Here is a 19912-nt window from a genome sequence, read left to right as displayed (position 1 = left end):
CTAACCTTAAATCAACTCCAAACACCTCATGACTTTGTTACTCAACGGGGTACTGATCCAGACCCTAAGGGAGGGTTCTTGGGTCTGAGCAAGAATTAAGAGGCAAATCCACAAAGCAAAGTGAAAGCAAGTTTATCAAGAAACCAAGTTTATTAAGGAATAAAAGAATGGCTTCTCTCATAGGCAGAGGAGCCCAGAGGGCTACTGGTTGCTCATTTTTATGGTTATTTCTTGATTATATGAGAAACAAGGGGTGGATTATTCATGCATCCCCTTTTTAGACCATATAGAGTAACTTCCTGATGTTGCCATGGCATTTGTAAACTGTCATGGCGCTGGTGGGAGTGTACAGTGAGGACGACCAGAGGTCACTCTCATCACCGTCTTGGTTTTGGCAGGTTTTGGCCGGCTTCTTTATTGCAACTGTTTTATCAGCAAGGTCTTTATGACCAGTATCTTGTGCCGACCTCCTGTCTTATCCTGTGACCAAGAATGCCTCAACCTCCTGGGAATGCAGCCCAGCAGATCCCAGCCTTATTTTACCCAGTCCCTATTTAAGATGGAGTTGCTCTGGTTCAAACGGATGGAGTTGCTCTGGTTCAAACACCTCTGACAACTTTGTATCCACCTTAGAAGTTAAATTGTTCAAACAAGAAAAAAGTACCCCCAAAGCACATCAAACTGTTTTTTCCAGGAGTGGAAATAAATATGCCACGAATCTGTTATATTTTCTTTCCTGGTCTTCTTGTAACTTAATATCCATTTTAGAGAGCTCTAAAAAGAGCTACGGGTCTAATAAAGATGCCACTATTTATATGTTGAATACACTTGCAGGATCTTCCTCTCAAGCGGTAGGTTTTAAAAAAAAGTAACTGCTGTTAGTAAACGTTGACGCTCGGTAGAAGGAAACTAAAATACTTGAGGGCAGGAAACAAGCCTTCCTTCTTGATGTTTCTGGAGTTTACCTAGCAGGTGCTCCAAAGTGAGACGAATGGATGAAACCACCCACTGCTTGTTAAACTTTTTAGACAGCATATTTTTACAGATAGCACTACAGCAATACATAGTTCACGGTAACATTTTATGCACTCTTGAGTAAATCCTCAAAGTCCTATGACAATATTTTAAAATTTGCTTTTACTCATGCTTAATTTTTAAATAATATTTATTCATATTCTAGAACAAGTTTGAATGAAGTCATACAAGTTGTCCAAGACTAATAACCCCATGGAATAAATAAAGTTTATTAATGATAAAGGAAGCTTTCAGATAGACCCAATTAAGTCAATCTTATAATTTTATTGAAGCTTGACAGAAGAGTCCATGTAAGTGCAATAAAGTTTAATGGAAACTCAGTCCGGTACTAAAAGAGTAGGCATTATATGCAATGAAAGTATAAATTATAAATAAGAAATAGTCTTATAAGAAGTTTGAATTTCCTCAAAATTAGCCAACATATACTTACAATCAAATTTATATGTTCAGTTAAGAAGACAGCTACAGTGATGCTATACATTGTTTGTACAGTCTGCATTTGAAAAATGAAGTTATTCTTTAATTAGCCATTTCTAAGCCAAAGTTAATGGTTGTTTGAAAATGAGGCTCATTACATGATTCTGCAAATGTACTCTGTAATAACTAACATTACCACACAGCTGTGTAAACATATTTACCATGACATATTCTTTTACCACAGGTGTATGTTTTCCATTCTGAGCATTATTAATATGCATCTGAGACTAGTCTGATGTAGAACTAACATTTAAGGGAAGAAATATTTCTTAAATTATTTAACTGTTTATAAAATAATATTTTAACTGGAGAACACTTAATACATCATAATCCATGTATTTTTAGTGTTTTTATGCTCCAACTTGTTCTTAAATCGGTTTATGATAGTTACTTCTTTCTTATTTAAGATCTATTAATAATAGAATCCTCACCTAAAAAGTCAATAAAATCAGTCCCGAAATAAATGATCTGATTTGTATTTACCAGCATGCATATTTGCAGCATGAGTAGTTTTTATATCTTTCTGGTAACAAATACAGTTTTTGAAAGTAAAAATATTCCAAAAATATAATCAAATGACTGGAAATTATTAGTTAAAATATGAGGCCAGGGCAGTGGCTCACGCCTATAATCCCAGCACTTTGGGAGACCGAGGCGGGCAGATCATGAGGTCAGGAGTTCAAGACCAGCCTGGCCAATATGGTGAAACCCTGTCTCTACTAAAAATACAAAAATTAGCCAGGCATGGTGGTGTGTGCTTGTAGTCCCAGTTACTCAGGAGACTGAGGTAGAAGAATTGCTTGAATCTGCCAGGCAGAGGTTGCAGTGAGCTGAGATTGCACTACTATGTTCCAGCCTGGGCGAAAGAGCAAGACTTCATCTCAAGACAAACAAACAAAAAAAAGAGTCTCTGAATAAACTAAAGATAAATTACCGTTTCTAAATTTATATAACATATCATATTAAGAGAGAAGCTATCAGAAATAAACTTTAGTCTCTTTTTAACATCATGAATACTAATTAATGTACTAAATGATACTGAAAACATCTGTAAGTATGTTTCTATATAAATAACATCTTCAGTATGGCTCAGAACAAAAGGCTTAGTAATGACTTACGATGTAATAGTGAAGACTGAATGACTACTTAAGCGCAGAGGCTTCAGAAGCTCACAAAAATATATTTTCTATCTAACAAGTAGTTCAGACAATCTTGGAGATTACTTTTTAATTTTGGAAATGTAAAATACATTAAAAACCTCACATTGGCAGGTACTGGTTTTAAAAGATGTCTAAACCTTTACGTGGACATGAGAATATTTTTTCAGCTTTTGTCCAATAACTATTAGCTTCATCCTTCCCGATTAGGGAAATGAATAAGAAGACTATTTTTCTTTTCCATAAAAGGAATTTGAATGGCAGGAGTACACAGCTCATATGCTAGGTTTTATTTGATCTAAGTAAGGCTGCCACAAACACTGAAGCAGATTAAAATAAAAATAAAATGTATTTAAGCACAAATTTGATGTTTATGCACTCTACTGCCTCCTTCTGAGGAAAGACCCAAACATAAGTCTTCTAATGCACAGAAGTAGTTCTCTTCCCTAACCTCTGAGTAGACACCTCAGAACCTAGGAATGGCTTAGGTATCTGATTCATAAAGAATTTAGACTAGTAATCTTTAGTGTACTTGGAAGGCAATGTCAAATATCTATGATACCATCTAATTTTACATAGTGTAGATTAAGGTCACACTACATCTAAAGTTCTTAAACAGTGATCACAAAGCCAGCTTAAAAAATCTGAGCTCTTTAAAAACAGTCGGCAGAACTTTGTTTTCCCTCTCATCACAAAGGGAAAGAAAAAATAAGCAATTTGTTTATATTAAAACAGATATCCCAAGTTATCCAATATCCTAGTAAATATATTTACATATATAAATTTAGTATTTACTTTTTATAATATGTATTTAGACATACCAAAATACCCATTTCTTTGCTCATTTTGATTCTCATATCTCACACTTTCCATCTGGGTTCAATTTCCTTTTAGTGAAGTATATGCTTCTGTAGCATTTCCGACAAAAATCTATGAGTATTGGCCAGTGGCTCACACCCATAATCCCAGCACTTTGGGAGGCCAAGGCAGGTGGATCACTGGAGGTCAGGAGTTCCAGACCAGCCTGGCCAATATGGTGAAACTCCGTCTCTACTGAAAATACAAAAATTAGCCAGGTGTGGTGGTGATGCCTGTAATCCCAGCTACTCAGGAGGCTGAGGCAAGAGAACCACTTGAACCTGGGAGGTAGAGGTTGTACTGAGCAGAGATTGTGCTACTGCACTCCAGTCCAGGTGACAGAGTGAGTGAGACTCCATCTCAAAAACAAAAACAAACGAACAAAAATCTATAAGTATTACATCCTCAGCCTCTGCAGGTCCCCAAATATCTTTGTTTTTCACTCTTACCCTTAAATTATTTCCCTTAGTACTTTAAAGGTATTATTCCATTGCCTTTGTCATCTATTAGAAGTTAATTTTCAATCTTCATTTTCATTCTTGGTAGAAAACCTATTTTTTGTCTCTAGTCACTGTTAATACTTTCTCCTTTTCTTTCAGATATCTATTTCATATGCTTTCCTGGCTCCTCAAATCTCTCACGAATCCTTCATCCTCAAGCTTGGCTCATGACCTACTTTACTAAGAATACAGTAAGAATATACAAGCAATCAGAAGAGAACTTCCACAATTTATCACCACCAGAGCTATTCACCCACCAGTATCTGTTTGTGGGTTAGTTTTCTGCAATCCTGCATGTTTCTAGAGATAATCTGTCCTCACTTCTAAAAATAATCTATTTGTGTACTATATTCCAATTCCTCTCATCTACTCAACAAGACCATCAAATACTTCTCATCTTTCTCATTTTCCCTCTCTGTTGGATCATTCCCAACAGCATACAAATATGCTTTTTTCTCATTTTAAAAACAACACAAAACAAGTAAAATACCTTTCTCAGTCCTACAGCTCCTTAGAAATAGTGCATAGATTTCCCCACAAAGTACCTAACTTTAGCTCCCACTCATCACTCTGTTCATATATTAGTAAAAATAATAGTTAACTTGATGGAGATCATACTGCAATCAACTAAAAACATCATTGACTTCACCACCTTCATCTTGATCTCCTATCTCTAATTTGTCAGATGAGTTATTATCCTGCCTTAAAAGTATGTTCTGGGTATTTTGGTTGTTGCTATTTTAATTTAAAGCATAAGTACAGTTAAGTTTCAGTTTTTCTGATTATCCAAGTATATAGTTTACAAATGTGTTGAGGATCATTACTTTTCCATATCATAATTAATTCATTACTCAGTAGGATCTCCAACAGAAAAAAGAAAACAGAAGCACTGAAAATCCACAAATTAAGTATGCAATAATGTCAAAACTACTCATCAACTGGATTTTCTTTTTTATGTATCTCATCTACTGACATAGACAATCCAAATTAACTGTATCATGTGAATGGGTATGTATGACATAAATGGTTTCACATATATCATTTTAATCCTCATTCTTAGCAAAAGAGGCAAGCACTAAGATTATCCTCATTTTATCAATCAGAAAACTAAGGCTTAAAAATGTTGTCCCTAGTTATACAATGAGAAAGTGATAGAATTTACATTCAAACCTAGACAGTCTGAATCTAGAGCCTAAATTCATAACTGCTATACTATATTCAATCTCAATTCTACTGATTAATGTTAATAAGAAAATGTATATGATGATTTTAAGAACTAAACTACGTGTATTTTACTTGTTTTAATCTTACCAGTTTACATAATTACACAGCATATCTTATGCCTTTTATTAAATTTTACAGTAAAATTATTTGAACTCTTGAAGTCAGAAGCATTTTGGGGTTGCTAAAAACAAAATCATGATTTTTTAGAAATTTTTCATTAAGGGAACAATCAGCTCTACATAGTACTTAACATTAAACTTCCTCTTGCTGGCCAGGCATGGTGGCTCATACCTGTAATCCCAACACTCTGGGAGGTCAAGGCAGATAGATGGCTTGAGCCCAGGAGTTCAAGGCCAGCCTGGGCAAGAGTGAGACCCTGTCAAACAAAAAAAAAAAAAAAAAAGAAAAATTTGCTCTTGCTGAGGTAGGTGTGGTAGCTCACGCCTGTAATCCCAAGTATTCAGGGGACTGAGGCAGGAGGATCCCTTGAGTCCAGGAATTTGAGGCTGTAGTGAACTATAATCATGCCACTGCACTACAGTCTAGACAACAGCACAAGATCTCATCTCTTAAAAAAAAAAATTTCCTCTTGCTCTAGGTTAAACAATCTCAATCCTGTAAGCCAGACAATATCAAACAAGACCCTCACCCTTTGCAGTGAGGACATAATTAAGATGGAGATTTTATTTTGACTCCTGATGCACATAAAAGTTAGCATTTAATGCCCCAAATACTCTCAACCATTTATTTAATTACTCTTAACCATTTCACCAACTTGAAAATCACCCATGATAATTCATCAACTAAGAAGACATGTTCTGATTATTTCTCTGGCAGATACTGAAAACAAGCAACTTTTAAAAATGTTTTAAATATTCTATGTTAGAACCTGAGACTATTTTCTTGCTCCCCTCACAACCCCTCCCCCAAATTCAAACAGGCTGAAATTTGGGGGAGGCAGCACAATGACATGGAAAGACTGTATTAAACATAATTTCTGTGAGCCTTGGTTTTCTCATGGCCTTGCTGTAGGAATCAAAAAGATAAAGGACTATATCCATACAAAGTATTCTTACATAAGAATGTTATATATTCCTATATTTATATAAAGTGTTATTTCAAATAGAAGCTGCTTAAAAGGTATTCATAATTTATTTTGTAAAAAGGTATTTAATTATTTTCTCCAGAAACATTAAAGATTAAATGTCACAAGGTTAAAATAACTTCATGTTAGGTGTGTGCACAAGTAAACCAGATCAGGGCCCAAGTATATCAACTAGAGAGATAATTTAAACTAGTCATGAAGTTTAGCTGAGATATACAGTAGACATAAGGCAATGAAAATAAGTAATATAACCAAACCCTGAAAGCAGCCTCATACTTTATCTATTAAACACTGAAAACAGTATCTTCCTGCCAAGTGCAGTAAACTGTCGTGTGGGTCATGTGAGTGACACATTTGAAAATGTTTTAAACCATTAGGCATCTTTTAATTCAAAAAAATTCTGTTATTATTAAATTCCCCAAGCCTCAGTTTACCCAAGTAACAAATCTGAATGTGTACACTTTAATCTATAATAAAAGTTGAAATTCAAAAAAAAAAAAACCAATGGTACATGGCACATAGGTACTCAATATGTAAAATGGTTTCAGGGATAAGTGTATTAATATATTCCTGAATGTGAACAAATGAAGGAACACTTCAAAAAATTTTTGGCAGGAAGTTTCAAGAGTTACAAATTAAGAATTTTCCATTTGTTTTTCAACAAAATCACTTTTACTCTTTAAGAACACTCTATGCCACACAAAAACAAAGTTGATACTTCAGTCACTGTGTTCCCTCCCCAACAATTGGCTCTCTGATCTCAGTGTTTAAAAAAAAAAATCTATTTACCACTTCTGAAAAAGACATTTTGATACTGGCTTCAACTTTTATACTACATCTGCTAGTGCAGGCTTTTTCCACCCAAAACAATGTTTATATCCCTGCAGTTAAATTTCTTCCACATACTGTAAGACAGAATCCACATACTAAAAGCTAAAATCCCTGACCAAAACTTTACAGATAAGTAGATTTAATAAGAAAGTGTATGTTTTTCCTCAACGAACATTTTTCCTCAACGAACATGACTAGTGAATATCAGATGTCACCAGTTCATCGGGAGGATATCAAGATACAAAGCAGGGGAAAAAATTACAGTAAAAATGTACTACTTACTGGGAAGATTTAAGACTTAAATATTTCTATGATTCAGATTCGATGGGGAATATCTTTTTGAAAATAAATCTGAAATGGACATGTACATGTTTTTACATTACAGGTATGTTTAAAACACCAAGTACTTTAGCCTCTGTACATACAGAAAAGTAAATATAATAAAACTGGTATGTATTTTTAAAATAAAAACATTCAAGTGAAAGTGAAAGTGATAGATGTTAAGAAGTGTTTCCCTGAGGGAATAAGGCTTAGCTCATTATTTCTAGATTTAACCACAACCATTAGGTGCAAAATGAAATTATTAATGACAGGTTCATTGAATTGCCACCTAGAAAGCTTAATAAAGTATCCTAGAAATACAGTACAAATCCCCATAAATTTAGCTGACAAAGGCTTTTAAAGAGGATACAAAACTCTATGCTAACAATATTTTTCATTATTTTTTAAAGTTTCACGTTTTTATTTCTAAACAACTTTGAGGTATAATTTATATACAATAAAATGTACAAATTTTAAATACATAGTGCAATGAGTTTTGACAATGAATAGATGCATCCATGAAGCCACAACCTCAATGAAGTTATAAAATATTTCCATCACCACCAAAAGTTCTCTTGTACCCCTTTGTAGTAATCTCCCCACTATATCCCATCCCAGACAACCTCTGATCTAATTTCTATCATCATAGTTTTGCCTGCTCTAGAACTTCCTAAATGGAACTACATAATACATATAATATATACTCTTTTGTGCCTAGTCTTTTATTCAACAGATATCTATAAGATTCATCCACACTGTCTTTTCATTGCTGAGGAGTATGCCACTGAATGATTATATCAAATTTTGTTTGTCCACTTCCCTATTCATGGATACTTAGATTGTTTTCAGTTTGGGGCTATTACAAATAAGATTGACATGGACACTCATAAGTAAGTCTTTTTGTGGGCACATGTTTTCATGTATGTAGGGAATTACTGGGTCATAAGGTACATGCACGCTAAGAAACTCCAAAACTTTCCAAGTGGTTATGCCATTTTACACTTGTTCTTCATTCTCTCTGATACTTGAAATCTTTGGTCTTTTTCATTTTAGCCATTCTGGCAGTTATAAATGGTATCTCATTGTGGGTTTTAAATAATTTCCCTGATGACTAATGATGATGCTCATCTTTTCATGTGCTTATTGGCCATCTGTACATCTTCTTTGTGTGTCTTTTCAAGTCTTTGCTCACCTTTTAAAAGTTGTTTGTCATGTAAGAGTTCTTTCAACATCCTAGATACAAGCCCTTTGTCACATATTGTATTACAAATATTTTCTCCTACTTTGTACCTTGCTTTTTCCTTTTACTTTTCTTTCCTTTTTTTTGAGACAGAGTCTCACTCTGTCACCCAGGCTGAAGTGCAATGGCGCTGTCTCAGCTCGCAACCTCCACCTCCTAGGTTCAAGCAATTCTCCTGCCTCAGCCTCTGGAGTAGCTGGGATTACAGGCGCCCGCCACCACACCTAGCTAATTTTTGTATTTTTAGTAGAGACGGGGCTTCAACATCTTGGTCGTGCTGGTCTCAAACTCCTGACCTCAGGTGATCTACCCGCCTTGGACTCCCAAAGTGCTGGGATTACAGGCATGAGCCACCGCGCCCGGCCTCTTTTTTTTTTTTTTTGAGACAGGAGTGTGCTCTGTCGCCCAGGCTGGAGTGCAGTGACAGCATCATGGCTCACTGCAGCCTTGACTTCCCAGGCTCAAGAAATCCCCCCACTTCAGCCTACCAATAGCTGGAACCACAGGCATGCACCACCATGCTCAGCTAATTTTTTTCATTTGTAGAGACAGAGTCTCCTCTCCGTATGTTGCCCAGGCTGGTCTCAAATTCCTGGAGGTAAAGCTATCCTCCCACCTCGACCTCCCAAACTGCTGGGATTACAGGCATGAGCCACTGCACCTGGTTGCCTCGCTTTTTCATTTTTTAAATGGTATATTTTGAAAAGCAGAAATTTGTAATTATGATAAAGTCCAATTTATCAAAACTTTAAAAAATCTTATGAATAGGTTTTTTAAAAAAAATCTTGAGAAATCTTTGCCTTTCCTAAGGTCACAAAGATTCCCTATGTTTTCTTCTAAAAGTTTCATAGCCTTAGGTTTATAGCATTTAGGCCTATAATCTACTTTTAGAAAATTTGCTGTGGGATACAGATCAAGTTTTCCTTCTCCATCTGCAAGAGATGCAGTTAACCCATCATATGTGGAAAAGACTGATCCTTCTTCATTGAATTACCTTGGCACCTTTGCTGAAAAATGAATTGGCCATATATGTGTGGGTCTTTCAGGACTCTATTCTGTTCCATTGATCTGTTTATCAATCATGTTCTTTTAAAGAGATAAAATGTACATTAATTCTTGTGTTTGTTATAAAAAGTCAGAACTGGGCAACTACTGATGTATTCCCAGCATTCTCTCACAAAGAAAAAGAAAATCAGAGATTGCAAAAAATGATGAGATAAATGGCAGAAATTTGTATTTCATTATTTTTTAAAAATCAGTTATTCTTAATAAATAAACCAAATTAACAGTAAAATGTGTTGAATTTATTTTCTAAGTTGACTGGTATTCGATTAACTACTTGGAAGGAGTACAGTGGCAAAAAAGCACCAAGGTCTATAAAAGGTTCCTAATGAGCCTTTCAGAATTTCCCTGATACACTTCAGCTGAGCCTTCAACTGGACAGTATCTCCTTAGGTTCATCCCCGGTCAGCTGTTCCAAACCCTAACAACCTACCTCTGGTATCCCAACCCCGCCCTTTGTCCATCACAATTAAGGAGTGTGAGTGTACTCCTTCTTTGGAAAGAAAACTGAAACTATTCTCCAGATTTTCAAATTCATCTGTATTTCTACCTATCCTGAAATCCTTCCCTCAGAAAAAGGAAAAAAGAAAGGGTGTCCCTACTCAGATGCTTATTTTTCTACCTGTGGGTCTTTAATCCCAGCCTTTGGGTCAAATCAGTCTCAAAGGTGGTGTTTCTAAATCTTTAGGAAATAAATTGGAATCTACAAGAATTCTCAACCTCATAACTTATTCTGTATTTTTCAAAGATTTATTTATGTGTTCTTAAATAATAATGATGGCAGCTGCAGCCCGTCTGGGGCAGCCGCTGCAGTGTCGCCAGCTGTAGCAGGGGAGGCACAGCCGGGCTCGGGGTGCCTGTTCCAGGGAGCCAGCAGGAGCCGGGAACAGGTGGGAGCCCCACCCATTTCCGAATTGCAAGGCAGGAGCCCCATGCTCCCAGGCGCAGCGACAGCTACCCAGCCATGGCTGCAGACCCAGGCATCTCTGCACTATTGGGAGCCCGGGAAGCCCCCTGTCCCCACCGGCCTGGAAGAGGCTGCTCCCGCTGCCTGGCCTCTCGCTGCTCCCAGCACCCGCTCTGATTTTGGAGCAAAGTTGAAGCCAAGTCCAGGCGCTGTCGCAACCTGGCCGGGTGTGTGCATACTTGAGGCAGTGCTGACACTCCAGCCCCCTGCTGTCTCAGTCCCCTCTGGATTTTGGGTGCCTACGGGGATAGGAGGGAGCCCGAGGGGGCACTGACGGTGGCTCAGCCATTGGCCTACAGGTGCCCCTCTGCAGGAACAGCCTGGGCATGATAGACTGAAGTGACTTATGGTGTCAGGAGGCAGACTGGCTCCTAGGTGGAAAGGGATAGGTCCGTGGTGAAGCCCCACCTTCAAGCCAGGGACGGCCTGAAGCCTGGGGGCCGGGCTGTCAGTTCTAGGTGAAGTCTGCACTGGGAGTGAGAACTTAGGGAGCTTTTTCTGGGCCCACCCATGGGTCAACCAGCACACACTTCCTGCCTTATGAGACCCATAACCACCCACCCAGTGTGTCAGACTCACACAGACAGGAGGACTACCAGCTGGGAGAAGGAACTACTCACTTCACCTCCCTCAGGATGACCTGCCTGCGGGAGGGCGCTACCCACTTCGGGTCTCCTGAGAACTGTTCTGCCACTCAATGAAGCTCCTCTCCACCTTGCTCACCTTCCAGTTATCCATGTACCTCATTATTCCTGGATACCAGACAAGAACTCAGGACCCGCCGAATGGCAGGACTGAAAAAGCTGTAACACAAACAGGGCTGAAACATGCCCCCCCTCCATTAGCCACATTGTGGGCCACAAGGAGAGAAGGGAGCCCACACCTAGGGGCTCCCGGAGCCAAGGTTGTGACACTCTCTTTCGGGCTCTGCAGTTCCTGGCGTCTCCAAGCTTCCAGACATGAATGCCTGCAGTGGAAGCTGGATGCAGTACATCTGGTCCAGCCGCAGCCTTCCATGGAGTCAGTGCTGGCGCCTGGAGCTGCCCGCCCTGCCATAGCAGCTGATGTGCCTAGCTGTGCACAGTGGCCAGACCTCACGCTCACTCGCCCACACAGCCCTCACCGCTCCGGCCTGGCTTGCCTTTGGCAGGTGTGGGATCTGGGCCGGTAGCATGAGCCAAGCACAGCCTGCCAGGTCGAGTGGGCGGAATGAGGCCAGCAGGCACAAGCAATGCTCAGGAAGAAGGCTCCGCCAGCTACAGAGGTTTCCAGCTGGCAAGTAACACCCCAAGGATCCTGTGACAATAATGAGTGACAGTAATTATTCTATACAGTGAATAATTTTTCCGTGATAGGGTTATTATCCATTTAGTAGAAAACCACTAAAGTTTTAGTAGTTTTCTGTAACACAAAAGATTTAATAATAAAGGCATGGTTTATAATTATCAACCAATATATTGTGGTATTGTGATAAGATCGATATTTTCATAACATAAAAATGATCTCTACCTGATATAGACATCTAATAACAGAAAACATCAAGTAAAGTCAACATTAACACATGTCAAATAGAAATTATTTAAAAATTTACAGATGATATAACAAATATTTGATATTTAAAAGCCACCAATTTTTAATAAAAATTAAAAACACATAAAACATTAATTGCCTTATTTGAGACTTGACTTTGGTTTCATGACAAACATTCCAGATATAGAAAACTTTCTTTCATGTTGCATAGATGTTGGTGTGATCACCAAGCTGGACATTCAAACCCATTTTGCTTCATTTAAGCTCATTTTCTTTTTTAACAATGAAAATATTTTGTATGCTTGCCCTGATTTTGGTTTTGTCATGAAAATGAATACTGCTTTGCTAATCCAGATTACAGATGTTCTGATTTCACATCAGAGTGTTCCACAGCCACACTGTGATCACCTCTTGCATTTATTCTGTCAAAAGTATTTACAAATAATTGTAGCCTGTAGCAGATACCAAACACTGGGAGCCCTCAGCAAACATTTTTAGGTATAGTATTCAAGTAATGTAACATTCAGATCTCCTAGCAATGTTAATAGCACTACAAAAAATCACATGTCCAAATGACCAATTTAAGATTTTGCTGTCAAAACTTATTATTTCTTGGGATACAACTCACTGGAATCATATACAAAATATACTATGTGAATAAGCTTATTAATACTTGTTATTTGCAAGAATGATTCACCATTAGCAGTAGTCAGGGTGAGGAATACACACTAGTACATGGCAAAGCCACAATAAGACGTAAAGCTTTCCATCCTGTGTTCCTCTCCAGCTTCCCAGAAATAGCCATCTTAACCTTTGACTCTCTGTGTCATGTTTCCTGCTGTTGCTGCAGACTTGGTGTCAATGAATTTAATCAGTAACCTCTGCCTTGACTGCTAAACTTGAAGGAAAATTATAATACCCTGCCTGTTTTCCTGCTTTTCCCACCAAATTTCTCAGCATTTGGGAATCTAGAAAAACATAAAATTCCTGAGAAATGCCAGGAAGCAAATCTTGAATGGGAACACTTCTCTTGGGTATCTTTACCTAAGGTATCACTCCCTCCTCTCCTCTCCCCACCCCCATTAATTTTCTTGCTCTTGGCTTTCAGTCATACATGTTTTTCCTAAACTCTGTACCATCTTCTAAAATTTGTATGTGCTTCCCTGTATCACCTTCCCTTCATTGCCAGTTCTTAAGATAGTCGTTCATATTTACTCTTTCTGCTTCCTCATTGGCCTTTTACTCCTCAATACACACACACACACACACACACACACACACACACACACAAATCCTGGCTTCCACTTTCACCATTCTATAACCTGTTGTACTCACTAAGGACCTCAAACTGGCAAATGAAATCAGATCTCTCTCCAGGTCTTATCCTACTTTACCTTCATGTAGCATTTGATGCCATCTACCAGTCCCTCCTTCTCAAAACTCTCTTCTAACTTGGTTTCCCAAGCAGTAATCCATCTAGTTTTTCTTACTGCATATTGCTTTTCCTGCTTTTTTGATTTTTTTTTTTGTTGGCTTTTTGTTCTGGTGCCCTCTTTAAATATGGATGTTTTTTAAGGTTCTAGGTCCCAGCCCTCATCTAAAGGCATTCTTCCTGAGTAATTTTAGCTAACTTTTGACCAATAACATAGTTTACTTCCAAATCCTTATTTCCAGCTTCAACCTTTCCCTTGATTTCAGGCAGAAATTTGTCTTTCTACCCGAAAATGGTGAAAATACTTTCATCACAGCTATAGGTAGGAAATTATCTTTGATTATTCTTTCCTTCACACCATGTTCAGCTGGTCATTAGGCCCCATCTATCTATTCTACCTTTAAAATGTCTCTGGAATTGTGTCACTTCACTCTTCCTCTCAGTTTCTATGCTTCAGCTACACTTCGTTTCTTAAATGAGCCATGCTTTTCCAACACAATACCTTCACACACGCTGTTCTCTCTTCCGGAAGTCATCCCCCTCTTCTCTTCACCTAGCTAACTCCTGGTATTATGGGTTGGATTACGTCCACCTCAAATTCATATATTGAACTTTAACCCTCAGTACCTCAGAACGTGACCTTATTTGGAAATAAAAGCTGTTGTAGAGATAATTTGTTAAAATGAGTTCATACTGGAGTAGGGCGGGTCCCTACTGCAGTATGACTGATGTCCTCATAAAAAGAGGAAATCTGGACACAGACAAGCACAAGGGGGGAACACAATGTGAATGTGAAGGCAGAGATCAGGCTAATGTGTCTACAAACCAAGTAACACCAAAGATGTCCAACAAATCACCACAAAATAAGAGAGAGGCATGGAACAGATTCTCCCTCATAGCCCTCAGAAGGAACCAGCAACCCCGCCTACACATTGATCTTGGACTTCTAGCCTCCAGAACTGAGAAACAATAAATTGCTGTTGTTTAAACCACCCAGTTTGTCATACTTGTTATGGCAGCCCTAGAAAACTAACACCTAGTTGTAGCTCAGATTTAAACTCAAAAGTTACTTCCTCCAGGAAGTCTTCCCTGATTCCCCCAAAAGGAACTATTCCTCATCTCCCTTACTTATCAGCTCTCATAAACACTCATTGCTTTTCCTTTACAGCATTTATCATATTTATCTATATGATTAATTATACTAAAATTATCTCCTCTACTAGTCTGTAAAGTAGATCAGCTCAAGTACTTCATTAGTTCTCCCTGTATTACTGCCTTTGAAGTACTGATCCCTATCTGAAATGATCTTAATCATTTACCTAAGTACTTACTGTATTTATTACTTATTTCTCCCTCCACAAAGCATAACCCTAAATTATACAACAGTGTCTGGCACATAGTTGGTGTTCAACAATTATCTACCAAATGAACTAATGCATAAACTCCAATAGAAGAACCTATCAATGTTTTGCTCACTAATGATTATATATCCAGTTCTTAACATATGGAAAGCTGGTCATATAGAAAGCAATTATACATGTTGAATAAATGAGCCTACTTAATAATGACAAGCATTTCAAGGAAGCTTATCACTTTAAAAAATCACTTGTAAATATTAACAGTTTAGAGATGATAACCTTCCATATGCTAAAGTAATCTTTTATTTTTTTTTTTTGAGAGGAGTCTCGCTCTGTTGCCCTGGCTGGGGTGCAGTGGCGTGATCTCGGCTCACTGCAAGCTCCACCTCCCGGGATCATGCCATTCTCCTGCCTCAGCCTCCCGAGTAGCTGGGACTACAGGTGCCCGCCACCACGCCTGGCTAATTTTTTGTATTTTTAGTAGAGACGGGGTTTCACCGTGGTCTCGATCTCCTGACCCTGTGATCTGCCTGCCTTGGCCTCCCAAAGTGCTGGGATTACAGGCGTGAGCCACTGCGCCCGGCCAGTAAATCTTTTTTAGTTACATCAATTTACTTCTACTTTCCAGTTGGTATTTAATATTTAGAAACATGTGCCAACAATACAGCTTGAAAGGCACAGCTCTAAGCTATGACTGATTTCAAAATCATTTAAATTCATAGAATAAAAATACGAAACTTCACTACTACCTTAAGGTTTCTGCTCTGAAACAACAAAATGGAAAATACAAGTTTAAAAGAAGTTTTCAAGATAATGAAATCAGAAATTGTCTTCATTTTATGTTATATATTACTACAATAATGCTGACAACATTAAGTAATTTTTAGAAGATATTTTTGCCCATTATCTCATGTCTCTTAACCTAACAGGCATTTCCTGTTTCTACGTTTTGTGTAGTCTTTGCCCAAGGCATATATAGTTCATGTAGTTATAATAAAACGTGGCTCTGTGAAAAAAAAAATAGTTGCATGGGGAAAATGATAAACCAAACCAATGAAAATTTACATTTGGAAGAAAAACTGTATCACAGAAGCCAAAAGATATTATCCCAAGTGCTACTGTTTGCATTCTCTCACCTTTAATCAGAAAATCTCTTGAAAGAGTTCCCTTTAAATAGGAGTCTTAAGGAATTGAGCAAAAGCACTTACTGGAGGAAAACAGAATCACCTATCATCAATCAGTTCAGCAGACAAGGTACACAAGGTAACTAGATACCAAACAAAACCCTGGCTTTCAAAGGATTAAACATCAATTTATTTAATGCTAGCCTGCTTAGATTTTGAGGGGTTTTTCTTCTGTTCTTAACATAAAACTTCTTGACCTCAAAAGAATCCCAATACCTTTTCCGAAAATATGCCATATATTGTAATAAAAAATATAAAATATACTCCACCCAAATTATAAAGTATATTTTTAAAGAGTTGGAATCTTAAGGGAAAAAAACATTTATCTTAAATGTTTCAAAGTAACATTCCCAACACAAAAAAAATGATAAATGTTTGAGGTGATGGATATTCCAAGTACTCGGATTGATCACTGTACACCAGATGTATAGAAACATCACTATGTATTGTACATATCCATGGATATGTACAATTATTATTTGTCCATTTAAAAAAGTTTTTGAAGGGAGAGAAAAAAGTAAGCAACTAACTAAACTAAGAAATCTCTTCGGAGACATTCAAATACACACACACACACACACACACACACACACAGGCACGCACACACAGACACACAAATAACATAACCAGTCACTCAAGATAAAGTTGTCACTAAAATAACAAAAAGAAATCTTGCATTTTAATTTTTCTATAAAAGGTAATATTGTTGATATTTAAGAAGATGTAGTTACTCTCTCAGTATGTGGGAGAAAATACGAATTTTCTAAATACTTTCTGGTTTGCCTTTTATCTTCAATGTGCAACAGAATACATTCTGATAAACACACTACATAACTCAAAATTTAATACAGCCTCTCCCATTACTTTGGGCATTCTAATTTCACAATTTTTATACTACCCCACCCTCAGCATTCCCTTGCTCCAGAAAAAAATTTACTTAAAGTAAAACTTTTTACCCTTTTCACCCAATAAAAATACCAAAGAAAATTTTACTTAAAAAAAAATATTTTCCTTAAGATTAGTTTCTTCAGTTTATGTAATAGCTTTAAATTTTTACCTTTTTAAAAGATGGTTTGTTCAATATAATAATGTATGTAGAGATTTGCTCTGTCTCATTCACATGCATGCAGTAAGTAGCCAGCCTATATTTCATATGTGATACTCATTATGATTGGCTGGTACATCTAAATTTAAAAATTACTAGTGAGTCTTTCTTTCCATTACACACTGATCACTTACCAGTGAACCCAGGAAACTCAAGTAGGACTGTATTGTGATATTTCAGGTAATTTTATAAAGCTAAACCATCTCCTAGAAATGTTCTTAAATGAAACAACTAGTATGAAATGCAACCTGCTCCTAAACAGTCAGGCAGATCAATTTTTAAAATCCACCCAAAATTGTGAACTGAAACTTCTACAGTCAACATTTCAGGGATTTGAAGCCAAGAACCCAAAGGGTCCCAACCTGAACCCAGATTTAATATCAGTGACTGAAATAATGGAATTATAATGGTTCAGCAGTGCCACTTCTCTGCTACTGTGACCTCTACACCCTGTTCCAATTGGTCAAATTAGGACAAAAGATCTATTTCCATTCTCAAAGACATCAACATTTTGAACATAAAAATATTAAAAACAAAAACAATGTGACATTTATAAATTACCTAATTCAGGAAACTATTATGCTTAAAACTAACAAATATTTTGAACTATGAATTTAAGAGTAATGAAGAAGAAAATACTGACAAGTTTCTTTAATCTCAACTGCCTGAAAAATGCCCAGATATTCCGGCTACAATCAGAACAGCCAATCAGAAGGATGACAAACAGGCAGGAAAATAAGGGCTTGTACTTCAGGTATTCAAACAAGTATTTTAAAAATGTGCCTGCCTTAACAAGCAACATTTTAAAGTGTAAGAGGGTAACATACGCCAGCTTGCAGTTTCCAATTTCCCATTAATCTGACATTGAGAAAGAAACCTGATAACTTGGTATCTCTGAAACTGAACCTTCAGCTTCTGTGATTATTTTTCTCCCACTCAAAATCTTTTTTAGCTGGTTAAAAAAAATGTCTCAATCACATACTCTGTGTTTATGTAAAGTTGTGCATTTATCTATAAACAAACCCAGAAATGACTGCAGTTAAACATACCAGTGCCCAAAAAATTCTGAGAGATGCAATACATCAAACTAGAAATTCCTATAAGGAATCATTTTGAGCAACTAATTCTCTGCCTCTAGGTAAACCAGATTAATTCCAAATGATCTCTCAAAACTCTTAAGTAAATATGATGTTTCAGATCACTTATAGCTACTTTCAACTCTTTTCTGGCAAAGGATTTTTGTGTCTAGGCTTTCTAGGTCAAATCATTGGCCCTATGTAAGCAAAGATTGCCTTGAATCACTCTTCTTCAAAGGAAATACAACATAAATGGTCTCTCAAAACAGTTCTGACATCAAAGTACAATCTGGCTTCCTATACCTTCAGAATTGACAGGGTTAGTCTATGCAAGTTAAGGAATTTCAAAGAGCTGGCACCTAGCCAGCTACATTTGTGCTCAGTTGTCTTCTTCTATACCAAGTTAATCTTCCTTAAGGAAGAAATGTAGGTATTATTACCAGGGAGATCTAAACTTTATCTTCACAGAGTCAGTGGAGCTTTATCTGAAAATAAGTTTGGCTGGCTTTTGCAGTGTGATTTTTAAGCACATAATAGATGCTCAATAAACATTTCATAACTACATGAATGTCTGAACCTGACAGCATATGAAACAAGTGCAAACTAACAGGTGTGGTAGCTACCCCTATCATTGGTATTATTGCCTAATAAACCTCAAAGCGTTGCTTCTCTTGCTGTCTCTACCATTCTCTCAACACTCACTGTTCAGATTTTCTATAGCCTACCTCTCTTTGCCATCAGCATCAGAAAAATGTAGAAGTATAAAAGGAATTTGTGTATGAGCTCCATTATCTGACTTGGAAAGGTGTCGCTGAAAGGTCTTTTCCGTCATCCCCTTGTCTCCCCATGATTGACATGGAGGAACTCTGAATGCTATATTATATACATCAGTTTAAGCCTATATATCTCCTTCCAAGTTGCCCTATGAAGTAGTTTTCAAACTTATTCACACCGCAAAGCACCAAAAAATCATGACGCTTTTATATTTAATTCTGTCATACAAATTAGGAATAATCTCAGTAGGAGAAAACACTACTCCATGTGTATGTGAGTGTCTGTGTGTGTGTGTATGTATATATATTTTTTTTTCTAAAAAAAAAAAAAATTCAAGGTAACCAAGGGCCTGTGTATCACAACAAAAGATAATCTTATAATTGTATAGGATCATTTCAAGGTCTTCTATCAATCACAATACAATTTAATTGTTTATTTGTCTTGTTATTGCTGTTTACTAACAACAGATATGTACAATTTATAAAAGAAAAACTAAAATTGAGCAAGTTCTATCCATCTAATTTATTTTTCAGTCCACTTGGAAAAAACTACCTTTATTAGAATTAGCAGAGACACAGCCGAGGCAGCTCATGGGATACCACAGTGCCACAGATGCTTAATTTTACAATCACAGCTATGACATAATCAGGAAGAGTAAAAGAGAGGGGTAGCCGCA

General features: G+C 37.2%; 1 protein-coding gene and 1 long non-coding RNA gene across 47 annotated transcripts in view; both read right to left on the bottom strand.

Annotated features, from left to right (window-relative positions):
- The window catches only part of DISP1 (dispatched RND transporter family member 1), a 205948-nt gene that overhangs the window by 105249 nt on the left and 80787 nt on the right, over positions 1-19912 (bottom strand). The window lies entirely within an intron of this gene.
- On the bottom strand, positions 3959-19419 carry LOC144329631 (uncharacterized). Its single transcript, XR_013395182.1, has 2 exons — positions 9380-19419; positions 3959-5558 (listed from the first exon to the last, which is right to left on the bottom strand). It is a non-coding gene; the product is annotated as an uncharacterized LOC144329631 (long non-coding RNA).

The sequence above is a fragment of the Macaca mulatta genome, chromosome 1 (assembly GCF_049350105.2).
Source record: "Macaca mulatta isolate MMU2019108-1 chromosome 1, T2T-MMU8v2.0, whole genome shotgun sequence".
Lineage (NCBI taxonomy): Eukaryota > Metazoa > Chordata > Mammalia > Primates > Cercopithecidae > Macaca > Macaca mulatta.
The sequence above is the reverse complement of the archived record's forward strand: the minus strand, read 5'-3'. Positions and strand labels throughout refer to the sequence as shown.